A 20,120-nucleotide genomic window follows, 5' to 3' on the forward strand; every position below is an offset into this window, starting at 1 on the left:
AGAGATACTGTGCACAAGGAATATCACTGCTAATGTCAGCTGGATTTTGGCTGAAAGCAAAGAATTCCAGAAGAAGGTCTATTTGTGCTTTTTTGACTATGCAAAGGCATTTGTGCGGATCATAACAAATTATAGATAATATTGTGAAGAATGGGAATTCCAGAACACTTCATTGTTCAAAACCAAGATCTAAACCAAGAGGCTTCTGTGGGAACAGAGCAAGGGAATACTGCATGGTTTAAAACTTAAAAAGGTGTGAGTCAGGATTATATTTTCTTCTCCATACGTAATCAACCTGTATGCTGGGCAAATAATTTGTGAAGCTAGACTCTCTGAAGAAGAACATGGCATCAGGATCAGAGGAAGACTCAACAATAACCTGTGTTAGAATTTTGCTTGGTAAAGTAAAGAGGACTTAAAGTTATTGATTAAGAAGAACAAAGAATACAGCCTTCAATACGGATTACATCTTAATTTTAAGAAAACAAAAATTCTCACCAGTGGACCGATAGGCAACATTATGATGTTTTTGTTATGTGACGTTGAATCGCTTAGTGACCCTATAAACAACAGCTCTAAACCTTGCTCTATCCTATCTCAACCTTATTGTCCGACATACCTACTCCCATGACCCCAGTCACTGAGTCAATCCATCTTATCTAGGGTCTTCCTCCCTGGCGCTGTCCTTCCACCCTCCCAAGCACAATGTTCCTCTCCAAAGACTGGTTTCTTCTTACAACACACTCAAAGTATATCAAAGCTTCAGAATGCTTGCCTCCAAGGAGAAGCCTAGTTTCACTCTCTTTAGGATGAACCCGTTTGTTCTTCTAGCAGTCCATGGTATATTCAATACTCTCCTTCAGTACCTCAGCTCAAAGGCATCAATTCTTCTTTTATCATCCTTAGTCACGGTCCAGCTTAGTTATCTGACACACAGAAAGTAGTTGCGAAGACTATGGCCCAGATCAGTCACACCTTAGTCTCCAGACTAACACTGTTGCTCTTCAGTACCCTGGAGAGGCCCCTCGACAGAAGACTTTCCCAATGCAATTTGTCTTTTGATTTTCTGGCTGCTGGTATCAAGTGTGTTGATTGTGGAGCCAAGCAAACTGCAGCTGTTAACACTCTCAATCTCTTCACTGTCTGTAATGATGCTGCCAATTGTAACAATGGTGAGAATGGTTGTTTCCTTGATGTTGTGCTTCAATCCATATTTAGGGCTGCAGTCCTTGATCTTCTGCAGCAAATGCTTCAGGTACTCCTGAGTTTTAACAAAGCAAGCATAATAGAGAAAAGATTGAAACTGTCAATGACTTACTTCATCTTACTTAGATTCACAATCAGCACCCTTCGTATACCAGCAGTCAGGAGATCCAGAGATGAACTGCACTGGGAAAGTCTGTAATTAGGGACTTCTCCAAATTACTGAGGAGCTATGATGTCAGTTTGAGGATTAAGGTAAGCTTGATTCAAGTCATAGTCTTTTCAACTACTTGCTATGCATCTGAGAACTGGACTATGAATAAGGATGACAGAAGAAAAATTGATGCCTTTGAGTTGTGGTGTTAGAGAAGAGTACTGAATATCCAATGGATGCCGAAAGAACAAATATATCTTGGAGAAAGTGCAGCCAGAGTGCTCCTTGGAGGTAAAGATGACAAAGCTGTGTCTCACATACTTTGATAATGCTGCTAGGAGAGGCTGTTCTTTAGAGAGGAATATCATGCTTGGAAAGGTGGACGATTGGTGAGAAAGATATTCAACCAGATGGACTGACACTGTGACTGCTGCAATGGGCTCAACTGTGTCAGAAATGATGGATTGCTGTAAGTTGCATGTACTTAACTCGATGACACCTAACAGCAACAACAACATTATCAGGTTTCTTTAAATTTTTCTTCTCCCCCTCCAGTAATTTTACCACTTTTCATCTATGTATGTTGTAGCTGTGTTATGACATAAAATTCAAACTCATTGCCATGAATTTTGAACTGACTCACAGAACCCACTTTGGGTTTCTGAGACTCAAAAATCTCAATTCATGGAAAGAGACTGACTGCAAATCCCCCCCCCCCCGTAAGAACTGTTAGTGGATTAGAACTGCCTGGACTAGCCAGACCACTCCCTACAGAATAGGCCACCAGATCTCCCTTAGTGTTAGGTGCATATACAGAATTTAGAATTGTTATAACTTCTTTTGAATTATTCTATTTATTATTATGCTGTGACTCTGTTTTTAAAACTTCGTCTGATTTAATTCCATTTTTCTTTTTTATTGTTGGATTTTCTGGCAAACACCATGGGGGTGCAGTTCTACTCTCGCACACAAGGAGTCACCATGAGTTGGAATTTAATTGGTGGTAACAGGTTTGATTGCTAGTTTCTGCATTGCTAGAGCTGGTCAGCAGTTCTCTAGGATATCTATATTACAGGCAGTGAGAACGAATGCCGGAGACAGAGCTGAACTTAAACAGTCTGAAGTGTTTTGCTAAAATTACTCATCCCTTGGAGCCAGAATGTTTTATTTGGCCAGGAACACCAGAGCTGGGAACTACTCTTCAAGAACCGTGTTCCCAGCTCGTTAAGAGACTCCCAACAGCATCACTGGGAAAGATCACAATTCCCACATCCAAAGGACAGGACTGTGAGACCGAGACCGAACCCTGCCTTTGGTCCAAGTCAGCACTGCAGATCACAGGAGAGAGGAGAGGAGAAAAAAGGGAGGGAAGGGAGAGGAAGGAGAGGGGAAGTGGGGAGGGAAACCAACAAAGCAGAGCCTAGTGATGTAAATCCTGGCCTTCAATTCTGAATCCCCCCACACTAATAGAAGCTGTGCAGTGAAGGAAGTGCTCTTCATGAAGTTGCTTCTGCACACTCCTCACAGTAATGATTACAGATATGCCACAACAAAACACAATAAAACAAACTTAAAAGTAGGTAAAACATTGGGATGGCAGAAAAGAATCAGACTCTCTCAGTTACTCTGTTCACTCTCCCTTTCTACATATCCTTTCCATTTCTAGGAAACTGTACTCCTGGTCTCTAAAATTCAGTTCAAGTTCTCCTCCACGATATATTTCTACAGCAGAAAAGAAGACTATTTTTAGTTTACCATCAGCAAGGAGTTACACATTTCACTGAGAAAGGAAATGAGAAAAACATGACCACATCTAGTACGAAAATGAATTCCATGAATTGTCACTTTGAATCAAAATAAAGAATGGATTTTATCTCTTTTCTCCTTTTATTTTGCTATTTCTAGATTAAGGTACTCCTGATACAGGCCATGGTTTTCTCAATTACTTGCTATGCATCAGAAAGCTGGACATTGACTAGGGATGATAGAAGGAGAGTTGATGCCTTTCAGCTGTGGTGCTGGAGTGCTGAATATACCATGGACTGCTAAGAGAACGAACAGGTTTGTCCTGGAGAGGGTAAAACCAGGCTGCTCCTTGGAGGCAAGGATTCTGAAGCTTCGTTTGACATACTTTGGACATGTTGCAAGGAGGGACCAGTCCTTGGAGAAGGACATCATGCTTGGAAGGGTGGAGGGACAGAGCAGGAGGGGAAGACCCTTGATGAGACAGATTGAGACAGTGACTGGGATAATGGGGGTAGGTGTGTCAGAGATGATGAGGTTGGCTCAGGATAGAGTTCAGAGCTGTTGTACACAAGATCACTATTAGTCACAGGCTACTTGATGGTAAATAACAACAACAACAACAACAAGAAGTAACAATTGTAACCAACAGCCTAGTCTACAATTCTAAAAAGGCTTGTATGTTCATGGCTGAGGATGTTCCTAGCAATAAATCCAGAAGTTCATTTACAAATTAGTTACCATTTCCTCTAGAAAAATGTAAGATTAAAAAATTTCAGATAAGATGACAAACTATGAACTGAAATTACTCCAAAAGCTCTCAAAATTGAGGGAAAATACTAACATTGACAAAAGAAAACAAACCTAGCTGCTGTCTAGTTGATTCTGATTCAGGATGACCCCTTTGTGTCCAAGCAGAAATGTGTTCCATGGGGTTTTCAGTGGTGAATTTTTCCAAAGTTGATCATCAAGTGTTTCTTTAGAGATATCTCTGTGTGAGCTCAGGTAAACTTTGAAACTTTCAGTCAGCAGCTGAATATGTTAGCCATTTAAACCAGCCAGGGACTCCCAAGACCAACAAAACCTCTCAAAAATACATGGCTGAAGAAAAACGTTTTCACCTTCATTTGGTGGGGAGCTTAAATATGACCGTATTTCTGTTGTCAGTTACATGTCAGCAGATCTGATTCATCAAGTTTATTTTTCTAAAATTGACACAGCTCCTAGTTAATATTGATTTTTTTTTAATTTTTGAAAGCATACACACAGGAAAGGCTCTGGATTTACTTCCTGTTTGGTGTTACTCAACAGAAATCAGTGTGTTCTTGAGAAACACCAGCCCTTCTTAGAGCACGGCCCTCGGAGCCACAGAAGCCTGACCTCCTTGTATACTCTTTCCTGGTGACCACGTTGAAGCCTGGCAGTGGATGCAGAAAGGGCCTTGATGCCAACAGTCAGGATTCATCCACCTTGCACATTAGAGTACAGTGGAGATCATGCAGTCATAGAGGACAACTCTGCACATGAAACAGCCACCTCCTTGCTGTTTCTCCTACAGCTGTTGCTATTGTTGTTTGGTGCTGGAAGTAGAGTCCTTCAGATTGGAAACCATTAAACAGCTTTCACACATCCATTAATATCTGGAAAATTGTGAGCTGTCAAATTAAAGAGAACACATAGTTTGACACCTTAGGCATTCATGGCCTCAGATGGACCGGTACTGACCATTGTGGATCAGGCAATCATACGATCTTTTCCAGTCAGCTGGTCTTCCAACTATTCCATTTTCTTGCTGTTCAGTTGGGATCAACTCATAGCTGATGCTCCAGTGAGTTTCCAGGTGCTACAAATCACATAGGAGAAGACTGCCCATCTTTCTCCTGTGGAGCCGCTGGTGGATCTGAACTACATTCCTTTGGGTTGAAAGTGCAACTCCTTACCACTAAGCCACCAGAGCTCCCTAACCAGCTACTGCTGTTGTGTATCATCAAGTGAGAACTGAGCCGTAGCTGACCCTCCAGTGGGTTTTCAGAGCTATTAGAGAGATCAAATCAAAAGAACAACGAGATATCATCTCACCTTGGTAACAACAGCAAAGCCGAAGTTCAGTAAGATTGTAAGAAATGCTGGGACGGTGTGACAAGACGGATCTCTTATATACTGCTGGTGGGAATACAAAATAGTGCAGCCAGTACTAAAAGTAGTGCCTCCAAAGGAAGAGAAATACCATTTGATCCAGAAATCCTGATAGTAGGTATATAGCCTTCAAAAATATGAGCTGCCACACTAACACCCATGTTGACTGCAGCCTTATTTGCAATACCAAAGAGATGGAAATAAGCCAAATGTCCAACAACAGACAAGTCAATAAAGAAATTACAGTAGTTACTATGCAAATCTAAAACCCCAAAGAATTCACAAAACACTGCCTAACACAAGACAGTGCCTAAGTGAAATAGGTCTGTCACAAATGGAAAAATAGTATAAGACCATTGTTACACAAAAACAAAACAAACCAACCAATCTAAGGCAAGATTTACATGCAGCCACAATCATTCTAAGATGGTTACCAAGGACAGGAAGGGGGGGTGGAGTTTAAATTAGTAAATAGATAAAACACACATAATACCTTGGGTAAAGGAAAACACAATATCCAATAAGGGGATTATCAGAACAAAATCAATAAATAAAGAAGACACAGAGAGGTAGAAAAGGACTAACGGAAATCAGAATTACAGGGAGAAGCAGGAAATGTGCAATTACATTGTAGGCATTAAAATTAATGCTGTTGTTGTTATGTGCCGTCGAGTTGCCTGTGACTCATAACGACCCTATGTACAACAGCCCTAAACTCTGCTCTGTCCTGTGCCAATCGCACTGACTGATACTTCCATCCCGATTATCCCAGTCACGGAATCAATCCACTTCATAGAGGGCCTTCCCCTCCTGCACTGTCCCTCCACCCTACCAACCATGATGTCCGTATCCAAGGACCTGTCTCTCCTCACAACAAGTCCTAAGTGTGTTAGACGGAGCCTCAGAATCCTTGCTTCCAAAGAGCCACCCGGTTTAACCCTTTCCAGGACAAATCTGTTTGTTTTCCTAGCAGTCCATGGTATTCTCAATACTCTTCTCCAGCACCACAGCTTGAAGGCATCAATTCTCCTTCTATCCTTCTTGTTCACTGTCCAACTCTGAAGCATACTGAAGAAAATATATTTGAATGACTGAATGAAAAATTAATTTACTTTAGAAACCTTCACTCAAATCACAATTCATGAAATTCTTAAAACAAAAACAAACAAACAAACAATACTACAGTTTTGGAATCTCAATGGGGCAGCTCTATTCTGTACAATATGATCCCTATAAATTGGAAACAACAGTACTGGGTACACTTTATAAGCACTGAGACATGAAATCTCTGTCCTTGGAATGGAAAATCAGAATAATGATAATAATTCTTACCTCATTTTTTACTTCTTATTGCTATCAGTTCAGAAGCTGACCCCCCGGCAGGTTTTCGGAAGTTATAAAATGCACAGGAAGAGAATGGCCATCTTTCTCCCTCAGAGCAGCTGGTAGATTTGAACTGCCTGTCTTTGGGTTGATAGTGCCACTCCTTCCACTGGGCCACCAGAGCTCCCTGATTCTTTATTTTGTGCAAAACACTGTCTAGGTGCTCTCTCTATTTTAACTTATTTAATTAGAGAGCAATCTTATGAGCTGCCTACTAATATCAGCATTTTATTAATATCATCTGTTTAGAAACTTGCTCAAAGTGATCAGAGAGAAAGAATGCCATATTTTGTAATGATACTGTTTGGGTGCGGAGTCTACTTAAATACTATGTAATACTCTCCAACTCAGAAAGCAAACAAGATTGCTTTCCATGAGCAGCTCTCTGGTGGTCCTGGTCTCTAAGCACAGTACTGGAGAGAGACCAGTCTAATACAATACTGTGGTGGTGGTGTTACACACCTTCGAGCTGGAACCTGATTCACAGTCAATGCTCCAGAGGGTTTGCAGAGGCAGTAAATCATAAGGTAGGAGACTGTTCATTTTTCTATCAAAGACACAATAATGTATGTTTTTATACTGAAAGAGCACTTACCCAACTTCAAATCCATAAGATGAGAAAAGGGTCATACTGGGGTAAAGTTACTCCATGTGATGTGATAGGCAGCCCACCCATCCCTACCCTACCTGCAACTAGTCCAGATATCTGTCAGTGCCTCTTCCTCCGCTCTTTATCCACTATTCGATCTCCTCCCCAGATTATAGCTTTTAACAGAAGTTGCACTGCCAACCCAAAGACACAGTTTGAACCACCATTGTTTCATGAGAGGAAGATGGGCAATTTCCTCCCGTGCGATTAACTGCCTCTGAAAAGTTGCTGGAGGGTCTTCTATGGGTCTGTTCTGACTTGATGGCACACAACAACCATCACAACAAGATTATGGCTTCCCCCCCCCCCATTTTTCTTTCTTTCTTTTCTTGTTGTGTACTGTCGAATTGGATCTGACTGGCACAGAAGGACATTGCCCCTCCTTCTCCAGTGGAGCCTCTGGTGGATTTGAACCAAGTGCTGTCGGGATTGCAGTGCAGCTTCTTGCCATTAGACCACCAGAGCTCCTCTCATATTATGGCTTTTAACAGTAAAGAAAATATATCATGGCTTGCCTAAACTAGTCTTAGGTTATGCTTGTCATTCCCATATTCCACTTGGTTTTATTATCAGTGCTAGATTAAATATTTTTGAAATAAATATCATTAATAATGAAAGGAAAAGAATGCGTTGTGTATTTAGTATATATTCACACTGACCTTTCACTTTCTGCTACAATTGTTGCATCACACACGAAAAGATGTACATGTTAATATATGGCTAAATCTTAATAATTGATAATAATTTCTCTTTTCAAGAACAGCATGTAGGTTGTTCACTGGGATGACACTGTTGATTGCTATCCAGCAGAATATGACTCATAGTGACCCATGAACAACAGATCTAAACCCTGCCCTATCCTGTGCCATCCTCATTATTTCTATTACACTTGAGCCCGCTGCTACATTCACTGTGTAAATTCATCTGGTCGAGGGTCTTCTTCTCTTTTGCTGATCCTTCACTTTTCGAAGTATGATGTCCTATTCCAAGGACTGGCTCTGAACAATGTGCCCAAAATCTGTGAGATGAAGCTTCATCCTGCCTCCAAGGATAACCCTGGTTGCACCTACTCCAGGATATACTTGTTTGTTCTTTTGCCAGTCCATGAGATATTCAGCACTGTTCTCCAATACAACAACTCCAAGACATCAGTTCTTCTAACATCCTTAGTAACTGTCTAATTTCCAGATGCATAGTAAATAAATAAAAGACTATGGCTTGAATCAGATGTACCCCAGCAAGAGTAATCCAAGAGATGGAAGCCATGGTGTTTTATAGCTAAATTTCAGAAGAGACAGTCTGTTACTTCTGGCATACTCTGAGAAGCACACCAATAACATCTCACATTCCAAAAGAAGGGATTACAAAAAAGAGTGAGAATACCAGGTATTACAGATGATTAGGGAGATCATATCAGAAGGTGTCAAATGTTACTTTAATACTGTAGAAAAAGATTTTTATATTCTAAAATAAGTTCATCATAATAAAACCACTTTATCAAGTAATATGAAAATGTCACACAAAAAATTAATTAGCTTTGTTGTTGTTGTTGTTGTTATGTATCATCAAATTGGAATCGATTCATAGCTGATACCCAATTGAATGGGAGATAATTGTCTTTCTCCAGGAGAGCAGCTAGTAGATTCGAACTCCATGCCCCTGGGATGGCAGTATGGGGCATTACCTAGGCCATCAGAATATTCTGTTTTATTGGGGGGATAAAATTCCAAAACAAAAAGTCACAAAAACAAACATAACCTGAAACAAAACCCCCCAAACAACAAATTCTTCTGGCTTCAATAATAGCTCATATTGTCACTCTGCTTTTGGCCACCACTTGGTTGGCCCACAGCATCTCCTCATACCTTCCCCTTGGGACCTCTTGACAATTGCTTCCTGACTTAGTTCTTTGGAGCTAAGGTGTAGCCTAATGCCTCCAGCTGCCCTCTACTCACTTCTGATCTGGTGGTATACCAGGCAAAGTTCATTTATCCAACCTTTCAGGGACGAGGTAAGACACTTAAGTATTTCTTACTATATCTGAATCAGGAGAACATGACTAGATTTCATATAGGAATGTGTTGACAGATTGTTGTTGTGGACCAAGAGGCAGTCGTCAGAACAGAGTAGGGAAACACTGCATGGTTCAAAATTAGGAAAGGTGTACACCAGGGATGTGTCCTATCTCCATACCTTTTCAACCTGTATGCAGAACAGATTATCCGAGAGAATGGGCTCTATGAGAAGTGTGGCGTCAGGATTGGTGGAAGATCTAGTAACAATGTGCGTTATGCAGATGACACAAACCCTGCTTGCTGAAACTGATGAGGACCTGAAGCGCTTACTGCAGAGGGTCAAGTAGTACAGCCTTCAATATGGATTGAGGCTCAATGTCAAGAAGACAAAGATTCTCACCACTGGACCAATTGTCAGCATCAGGATGGATGGCAAACAGATTGAGACTGTTAACAACTTAAGTCAGCTTGGCTCCACGGTCAACACTCTTGGCACCATTAGCCAGGAACTCAAAAAACGTATTGCGATGGTAAAGTCTGCTGTTAGGGACCTCTCTAAAGTACTGAAGAACAACGGTGTCACTCTGGAGACTAAGGTGCGTCTGATACAGGCCATGGTCTTTGCAATAGCTTGTTATACATCAGAGAGTTGGACAATGACTAGGAAGGACAAAAGGAGAATTGATGCTTTTGAGCTGTGGTGCTGGAGAAGAGTATTGGATGTACCATGGACTGCCAAGAAAACAGACAGATTCATCCCAGAGAGGGTTAAACCAGGCTACTCCTTGGAGGCAAGGATTCTGTGGCTTCATCTCACATACTTTGGACATGCTGTAAGGAGGGACAGGTTCTTGGAGAGGGACATCATGCTTGGGAGGGTGGAGGGACAGTGCAGGAGGGGAAGTCCCTCTATGAGGTGGATTGATTCAGTGACTGGGGTAATCAGGATGGGTGTGTCAGAGGCAGTGAGATTGGCACAGGATAGAGCAGGGTTTAGGGCTGTTGTACTATGAGGGCTATGAGTCGCAAGCGACTCGACGGCACATAACAACATAGCAACAACACCATCAAGTTGACACTAACCTATAGCTGACCCTCCAGTGGGTTTTCAGAGGCAGTTAATCAGTCACATGGGAGGAGACTGTGGAGCTCTTGTGGAGCAGCTGGCAGACTTGAACCACATAACTTTGGGATTGCAGGGCAACTTCTTACCACTGTTGTTGTTGCTGTTATGTGCCGTCGAGTCACCTGTGACTCATAGTGACCCTATGTACAACAGCCCTAAATGTTGCTCTATCCTGTCCCAATCTGTCTCTGACACACTCATCCCGATTACCCCAGTCACTGAATCAATCCATCTCATAGTGGGCCTTCCTCTCCTGTACTGTTCTTAACCCTTCCAAGCATTACATCCTTCTCCAAGGACTGGTCCCTCCTTGCAACATGTCCAAAGTATATCAGATGAAGCTTCAGAATCCTTGCCTCCAAGGAGCATTCTGCCTTCACCCTCTCCAGGACAAATCTGTTCATTCTCTTAGTAGTCCATGGTATATTCAATACTCTTCTCCAACAACACAGTTCAAAGGCATCAATTCTTCTACCATCCCTACTCATTGTCCAGTTCTCTTATGCATAGCAAGTGTTTGCAAAGACCACTGCTTGTATCAGGTACACCTTAAGTCTCCAGACTGACATTGTTGCTTCAGTACTTTAGAGAGGTCTCTAAACACAGAATTTCCCATCTCAATATGTTTTTTAATTTCCTGGCTGCTGGTGCCAAGAGTGTTGATTGTGGAGCCAAGCAAATGAAAACTATGAACAATGTCAATCTCTTCACTATCCATCATGATTTTGATTGACTCAGTGGTGAGAATCTTTGTTTTCTTGATATTGAGCCTATACTGAAGGCTGCAGTCCCTGATCTTCCACAGCAAATGCTTCAGGTCCTCCTCAGTTTCAGCAAGCAGGGCTGTGTTATCTGCAGGTACCCTGGCCCAGAAGTCTGCGCAGAAAAAGAAGTCGTCTGTAGTTCTTGGGTAGGGCTGGGAGGCAGAGCGCCACGTGAGTTCTTTTACCAGTAGGCCCCCAGAACTCCCTTGTTGACAGAATACTGACTGGAATTAGTCTTCCTCAAAAGGAACTCAGGAGAGTAAAATAAAGCTATGTGAAGGTCAATTCATGCTGCAAAGGTAGGGGGCAGTGGGGAAGACAAAATGAGAGCAAGGTGTGAAATCTGGGTGCTGATACCTCCAAATCCACCCTAGTGGCCAGGCAGTTCTCGCACGGGAATTGGAGGAACACTGTGTTTCAGTATGTTAAGAGAGGCATCCAAAAAGGGTTTTCTGATTTGATTGTGGAAATTATTTACTACATTAACATACATCATGACTCCAAGTTATGGAATAGGGATGAGTTCCTCCTCAGGCTTATCTGGTCTGGTCCCTGCTCGCTGAGGCACACCTATTAGCACTTTCCAGGGCAGTGCTCTGTGTGCCATAGTTGGAGAAATGCGAGTCAGAGCAGTGAGTGGGGCGAGAACTTGGATTCTAGTTCCAATTTCTGTGTACTTGGGCAAATAATTTACATTATGCCACAGTTCTCATTGGTGGACAGACGAAGTCTTACTGCTTTGATTTAGGATTTTGTTTTGGTTCAGGCCAATTGCTACTGAAACTGCTATACACCCTAGACATATAGAAGTTTCCAAAGTAAGGCAGAACATTGATGTACAGAGAGTATTTGAGAAATAACAAGTGAACATGGTCCTATTATATGGGCATGGTAATTACATCATGTTCCCAGAACAGACATTTCAAGAGGAATGAGCTCATGAAGCGGCAAGTTGGATCTGTTACCCACTCAGCTTTGTTATAAAGTGTGATCCTGAAGAAGAAAAAATGTTAGAATGGAAAAGCACACTTTTCTGTTAAACTACACTATAGTCTGCACAGACATGTCAACTGACTATCAGATTACTTAATGTACATCGTGTGAATAGTTACAGGTGAGTGTAATGTTCACATGCCTTGTTTCATAAAGTTCAACTTTCTTACCCAGCTTCTCAATGGAAAAAAGCAGATCTTAAACCATCTTTTTGTGCAGCTTAGGACAAAGTACTTAATCCTTTCATTCCTACAGGTTTCTACTCATTAAAAAAAAAAAAATTAGGTTTAAGACTAGGTTGTCTCAAAACAACTATGAGATATCATCTCACCCCAGTAAGAATAGCAAAATTTAACAGAACAGCAAACAACAAATGCTGGCGAGGTTGTGGATAAATTGGAACCCTTATTCACTGTTGGTGGGAGTGTAAAATGGTGCAACCACTGTGGAAGGCAGGATGGCGCTTTCTCAAAAAGTTGCAAATAGAAATACCATTTGACCCAGCATCCACTACTGGGAATATACCCCAAAGAAACCATACCTGCCACCCAAGCAGATTATATGCACACCCATGTTTATCATGGCTTTGTTCACAAAAGCAGAGTTGGAAATAATCTAAGTGTTCATCAACAAATGAATGGACAGAGAAGTTGTGATATATTCACACAATGAAATACCACGCTGCATTGAAAAACAAGGAACTCATGAGATAGCATTCAAAATGGATGACCCTGGAGGACCTTATGCTGAGTGAAATATCTCCAGTCACAAAAGGACAAATACTGCATAGTGCCACTGTCGTAAAATGGGACTGACCCCGTAAAATCGGGGTTGGGTGGAGACTGAGAAAGTTGGGATAAATTATATATACTGCATTGAAACAGATGAGAGAGAGAGAGCTCTTTAAAAGGTATATATGATTAGGTATTATTGTCATGGCATGAGTCGAGAATGAAGGCTGTATAGTGGAGTGGACTTGAGGGGAGGGATTGTAAAACAGTGAAAGAATTTTTTTTACTTTTCTAAGAGAAGAACAAAAAAGGGGGGGTGGGCAAGGCAAAAAGAGCAACAATGAATGAAGTCCAAAATCTCTGTAAATTTTCATTAAGAATAATAAAAAAAAAATATTGGTTTAAAGAGGGTATACATTTTTTAAAGTATTTTAACAACCTGGGTTGAGGCTGATCAGTACTTATTTCATCACACTCCAGTAAAAATTTAATATTATCTTATTTAGCTATGAGTGAGGCTAAATGTCTTATTCTTTTTATCAGCTATCTGTATTTCTTACATGAATAAAATTTTTTCATTTTTATTATTTATCAAAAAGGTTTTACTGTTTTCCTTTTCAACTTGTGTTAATGTTTTAATGTTAAGTTTAATGAATGTGAGAGTGGCACAAGATAGGGCAGGGTTCAGGTCGGCTATGCATAGGGTCGCTATGAGTGATACTTGACTTAATGGCACCTAACAGTAACATTTAATTTTTAATTAAAAAATGTTCTGGGAATCCTAGACATTCATGCTCAAATGAAATCTATACCTAGAACAAAGCAAGGGAACACAGAATGGTTTAAAACCAAGAAAGGTTTGTATGTCATTGTTGTATCCTTTCTCCATACTTATTCAAACTATATGCTGAGGAAATCATTCAAGAAGCTGGTCTCTGTGAAGAAGAATGTGGCATGAGGATCAGAGGGAGACTCATTAACAACCTATATTATGCATATGACATAACCTTGTTTGCTGAAAGCATGAAGAACTTGCGTTTGCTGCAGGATATGAAGGAATGCAGCTTTTAAGATGGGTTGCATCTTAATATCAAGAAGACAACGGTCCTTACCACTATAGAAATAGAGGTGAGTCTAAGCCAGGCACTAAGCTGTTTCCCTTACAGCGCCCCACTCTCCTTTAGTTCTTGTTTGTAAGTTTTAATCATCATCCATTGTCAACCTTCAATCCTACTGAAACTTAGTAGAGCTGCAGTCAAGCACAGAGGCTCCAGAGCCAACTCCCCTGGTTCACATCACAGCTCAGACAATCACTAGATGTTTGGCCCTAGACAAGTTAATTCTCCTTTCTGTTTCCATTTTCCTACATAAAATAGCTGTTGAGAGTGTTCAGTGAGTTAGTGTAAAAAGTTAGTATTTATTATCATTTGTCTGAAGCTATCTTTCACTCTATTATATTACCGAAATGATTTTTGCTAATGTCACCAATACTATCCTAATTTTCAAATCAACAGAGTACAAGGCTCTCAACAGTCAGACTGTCCATATTGGAACTTCATCTCTAACATTGATAAGCTTTGTGCCCTGGGACAAATTACTTGATTTTTCAGTGCTTTAATTCTTTAATCTATATAATTATTGTTGTGTACCATCAAGTCAGAACCAACTCAGGTTGGATTCGAACTGCATACCTTCAGGACTTCAGTGTGGCTTCTTATTATTAGGACACCAGAACTCCCTGAATCTATATAATAGGGATATTAATCCTACCTCATAGGATGATATATTGAGTCTTCATATAATGAACATTACTGCTTAGCATATAGATTGGTACATATGAAAGTTCTCAGGCAAGCATCATTACTATCTGATGATGAGGAAGAGTGTTAAGGAGTAATTGGCCCTGATGTCCCCCTTCTCTTTCTGACACTCTCTCCTTTGTTTCTTGGCAAGCTATGGATGGTTTAATTTTCTACTGGCATCCTTCAGACTGTCCTCAACTACACTATTCTTTGGAGACTCAACACTTCATTAACACTGTCTTTTTAAAGCCAAGAATAAGTAAATTTCTTAGGCTTGTGGGCTATACAGTCTTTGTCACAGCTACACAATTTTGCATGGCTATGTTCTACAGAAATCTGTTTTTATACAAAAACAAGCAGTTGGCCAATGCCATCTAGTCTAGTTCAGGCATCCTTTGATTAGAACACTCATTGCAGTACATCATAAATGCCTCTTCTCCTAAGTTAACTGAGGGCTGATTATCCTTTTCTCATCCTTCTATATGCTATGTCTATAGCATAGAATCAGTCAGATATCTTTAATAAACTTCTGTTGAAACACTGAGTGAGATGATCATGCAACTTCAGTCTTAAGAGTTAAAAATTTGTTATTCTAAAAGGAAGGCCATGTGATCCCTTCAGTAGCTACTAAAACAAACCATAGAGCAGACTTCATGGCCTGTTAATCCACTGAACCATACAGTATAATTAATTTATTTTATATTAAATGTGAGAGGGAAATTCAGGCCTTACAAATTCACAATTTTAAGAACCAAGTAATGCTGCAGGCATCAAAACAGAGCTGTCCACAGTGGACTATAAAGCAGGACTCCCTATAGGAATTCAAAAACAGCTGTTTCCCCATTCCTGCTTTAAAGGAAGTTGAGAGGTATATTGTAAGCATATGGAGAAAATTTATTTGCTTAAAGAAATATGACGTCAAGCTGGTGAAGGACTCCATTCATAAGAGATACCGTCCTGGTGGGTGAAATTAAGAGGAAAAGAAAATATATAGAATCGCTTCAGCATTGTGATTAATGAAAAAGGAAACATCAATAAACATTGAAGGGGGAAAAAAAAAAGCTGAAACTGAGAAGAACTGAGTAAGCCCCAGGGAAGGCCCGAGCTGTAAGAACTAAGTATCGCTTGCGGTAATAATGGCTGTGGTAAAGCAAGATTTAGATAAAGATGACACTTTAGCGGAAAACAGAAACTGAAACTTTAGTCAAAAGTAACAGTTTCCATATTATTAATATTGAATTTCCCTAAATAGAGTGCAGAGGGAGTAAAAGACATAACATCTGCAAAATATAGTAAAGCCTTTGGGGGAAGATCCTAGACTTCTAGAATATATTTAAAAACAGGCACAGGAAACACAGCAGATTTATTTTTTTTATTTTCCATGTTCAGACTTAACTAATACTCTTTTTAATAGAAATAAACATTTGTTGAACACCTCTGATGGAAAGAGTACTCATTTTGTGTGATTTATGACAATCTCTTGAGTGGCAATTATCAGATAACCAGAGAATATGGGGCAAAGTGCGACTCCATCACGGGACCAGGTGGAGGGAAGACTGGCCCAGGACCTACAGGTGTAGTGGCGGTCAGTGCAGGAAGGTGGAAAGGATGGTGGAGGGACAGGTACCACACAGGGCTGTGGGGCTGGAACAGAGAGAGGTAGAGTGCCCACCCAAGGTGGGCGGTGGAAAGTGCAGAATGGGGAGGGAGTGTTTCTCTGCCCAAGGCAGTTACCAGGAAGGGATTAGCATCACCTAACCACTAACAGTGCTGATGAAGGTCTGTTAGAGAAGGGGAGTGTTACACCATGCGCATGGCGAGAGATGCCTAATGGTCAGGGAATGACCAGCATTAAGGAGCAGAAGACACTAGTGCTGAAAATGCAGCCTGCTCTACCCAAATCCTGAGTAATGCTGACTTCACATAATGACTACAGGTCTTTGGAAGTTAACCATGTCCACAACTGAGGAAGATGTGTACACGTTTCATTGTCTTGGCTCGTTGTTTGCAGTATAGAATTTCCAATACTTATATTTCAACAAACAGATGCTGCCCTGGATATGCCAAGAAATCTGGAGGACAGCCGGCTGGCCAACTGACTGGAAAAGATCGATATTTGTTCCCATTCCAAAGAAAGATGACCCAACAGAGTGCGGAAATTATCGAATAATATCATTAATATCACATGCAAGCAAGATTCTGCTGAAAATTATCCAAAACTAATTGGAGCAATATGTCAACAGAGAACTTCCAGAAGTGCAGGCTGGATTTAGAAGAGGTCGTGGTACTAGGGATATTATAGCTAATGTTAGATGGATCTTGGCAGAAAGAGAATACGAGAGGAATGTCTATCTGTGCTTCATTGACTATGCAAAGGCTTTTGACTGTGTGGATCACAACAAGCTATGGCTGACTCTGAGAAAAATGGGAATCCCAGAACATTTGATTGTGCTTATGTGAAACCTATACTTGGACCCAAAGGCAGTCGTCAGAACAGAGCAAGGAGACACTACATGGTTCAAAATCAAAAAGGGGGTCCGTTAGGGATGTATTTTGGATCCATACCTTTTCAATCTGTATGCAGAACAGATCATCCGAGACGCTGGGCTGTACAAGGAGGAATGTGGCATCAGGATTGGTGGAAGAGTCATCAACAACCTGTGTTATGCAGATGACACAACCCTGCTTGCTGAAACTGAGTAGGACCTGAAGCGCTTGCTGCAGAAGGTCAAGGACTGCAGCCTTCAATATGGATTGAAGCTCAACATCAAGAAAACAAATATCCTCACCCCTGGGCCAAATGGCAGCATCAGTATGGATGGTGAAGAGATTGAGATAGTTAACAGTTTTAGTTTTCTTGGCTGCACTTGGTACCAGCAGCCAGGAAATCAGGAGACGAATTGCATTGGGAAAGTTGGCTGTGAGGGACCTCTCAAGAATCCTGAAGAGCAATGACGTCAGGCTGGAGACTAAGGTGTGCCTGATCCAGGATATAGTCTTTGTAATTATGTGCTACACATCAGAGAGTTGGACAGTGACTAGGGTTCATAGAAAGGGATGCCTTTGAGCTGTGGTGCTGGAGAAGAGTGTTGAATATATCATGGACTGCTTAGGAGAACAAACAGGTTTGTCCTGGAGAGGGTGAAGCCAGAATGTTCCCTGGAGTCAAGGATTCTGAAGCTTCGTCTGACACACTTTGGGCATGTTGCAAGGAGGGACATGTCCTTGGAGAGGGACATCATGCTTGGGAGAGTAGAGGGACGGCGCAGGAGAGGAAGACCCTTGATGAGATGGATCGATTCTGTGAGTGGAGTGGTGGGAATGAGTGTGTTTGAGACAGTGAGGTTGGCACCAGATAGTGCAGCGTGTAGAGCTCTTGTACATAGGGTGGCTATAAGTCGCAAGAGACTCGATGGTACATTAACAACAACATCATGTTATAATTTTTAAAAAGATGGATTAGAATTTCATTACTTAATGAAATAAGAGTATCTATTAATAAAGATTATGATTAAAATATAATCTGCAGAGTGTATAGCAGAGGGGACAAGGAGGCCAGAAGTCTGCATTCTGGAGGATGACCATCTGTTGGTGAGTGGAAGAAAGGCATCCTGAAAAGACCTGGATATTGAAGGAAGAGCAGAGGTTTGCAGAAAAGAGCAGAATATGCACCAAGTCACAGCTTTTTAGAAGAGTCAGGGAAAGTCCTTTGACAAGATGCACAAAGGGGTGATGTGGGAAAATAAACTCAAAGAAGGACTCAAACCCAATGCTGTGGAGTCGAACCAATTCATAGCTGGCTCTCTAGTTGGCTCATGATGCTCTAAATTGTGTGGGAGGAGCTTGCCCATTCTTTCTCTCACAGAGCCGCTAGTGAATTCCAACAGCCAGAGGCAGATCTTGGGGCTAGCAGCGCAACTCCCTATGGACTTCTATATCAAAGCTTCTACAAAGAAGGAGTAGGCCCAGATTATAAAAATCACTACCTTTCCTACTCTCATCTCCAGTGCCGGAGACAGTGATATCCTCGTACCATCTTCACTTTTCAGAACAAGGCTTGGTTAGGTGTCGAGCTGTGACCACATTGCCCTGGTGGGGAAGGGGAGGTGAAGTGCTCCTTCACAGAGAGCTCAAGCTCTGAGTCTCACCTTGGACACTGCACTGCCTGTTTGCCACACTGACCAGTGTGGCCTTGATCAGGACATTGGACCCATGAAAAGACTTCACATGACCTGAATCTGCTTTAGAAAATAACAGCCTTCTCACCATAGATCAGGTAGACGGTGGTTCTCAGCTTTTCTCATCTGCCTCAACTCACCAGAGAGGAGAATAATTTCTGACAAAATTATCAGCAAAAGTGATGAAGCAGCAATCAACAAGGGTTGCCTCTGTGTCTAGCCCCACCCTATCCCATCCTCAAAATCCTTCAAATTTGAGGATAAGGTCAACAATGATATGAGACAAAAGATATCAAACTCACTGCTGTCGAGTTGGTTCCAGCTTACAAAGATTTTCCTTAGGTTTCCAGGCTGTAGTGGAGCAGACAGCACATCTTTCTCTGGTGGAGTGGATGGTGGATTTGAACCACAAAGATATGTGGACTTTGGGTTAGGCATACATCTGCTAGTCCTGTAAATTCCCAGGTGAGAGATGATTCTCATGATGAGTGTGGGTACTGAACTCTGTCAGGCTGGGAGGCTGTAGTGTCATCCTTAAAGATTCCATATGCTTGAAGGTTCTGTGTTAGAGGGTATCACAGGGCCTGGGACCTCTCCGGACACAGGCATTCACATTCATGAAGTGCTTTCTGTCAGACAGAGATGAGGATTAGGGCCTCTTCCCTAATGAAGGAGAACTGTTTGCTGGGCAGCTCACTGAAAGGTTGGCAGTTTGAATCCACAAGCCATTCCACGGGAGAGAGATGAGGCATCTTCTCTGTAAAGATTTACATCCATGGGAACCTGAGGGACAGTCACTAGGAGTTGAAATTGACTTGAAGGCAGTGAGTTTGTCTTTATTATCAATTGAGACTTAGTTAAATGACAGATACACGCTGTTGTTATTAAGTGCCGTTGAGTTGTAGATGGCTCACAGCGACCCAATAAATGAAAGACCTGAACACTTGTATAACTCTCATCATTCCTCCAAGTTCACAGGGTTTCCGGAGGCAAGCTATTTCGGAAGCGGATGCCGCTCCTGTTTCCAAGCTTGTTTTAATCGGGAGCTCCACCCAACACTGCCCAATATGGGCAACCATTATCACATGTGACTTATATATAAACAACTTAACAACAACAACATAACACCACCACACACATACACATGACACATATATAAGACCATATAAATTATAAGTGTGAGGGAACACAGGGGGGCAGAGGAATGGTGACACATGAAATCAGTTCAAGAATTAAAACAAAG

At 41.4% G+C, this 20,120-nt stretch overlaps 1 protein-coding gene across 1 annotated transcript in view; it reads right to left on the minus strand.

The window, feature by feature from the left end:
* Window positions 1-20,120, minus strand: part of LOC102845718 (uncharacterized protein C3orf26 homolog) — an 86,752-nt gene that overhangs the window by 55,446 nt on the left and 11,186 nt on the right. The gene's annotated exons all lie outside the window — the stretch shown is intronic.

Source organism: Elephantulus edwardii, unplaced genomic scaffold (assembly GCF_000299155.1).
Source record: "Elephantulus edwardii isolate Elephantulus edwardi_28Jun2011 unplaced genomic scaffold, EleEdw1.0 scaffold00085, whole genome shotgun sequence".
Lineage (NCBI taxonomy): Eukaryota > Metazoa > Chordata > Mammalia > Macroscelidea > Macroscelididae > Elephantulus > Elephantulus edwardii.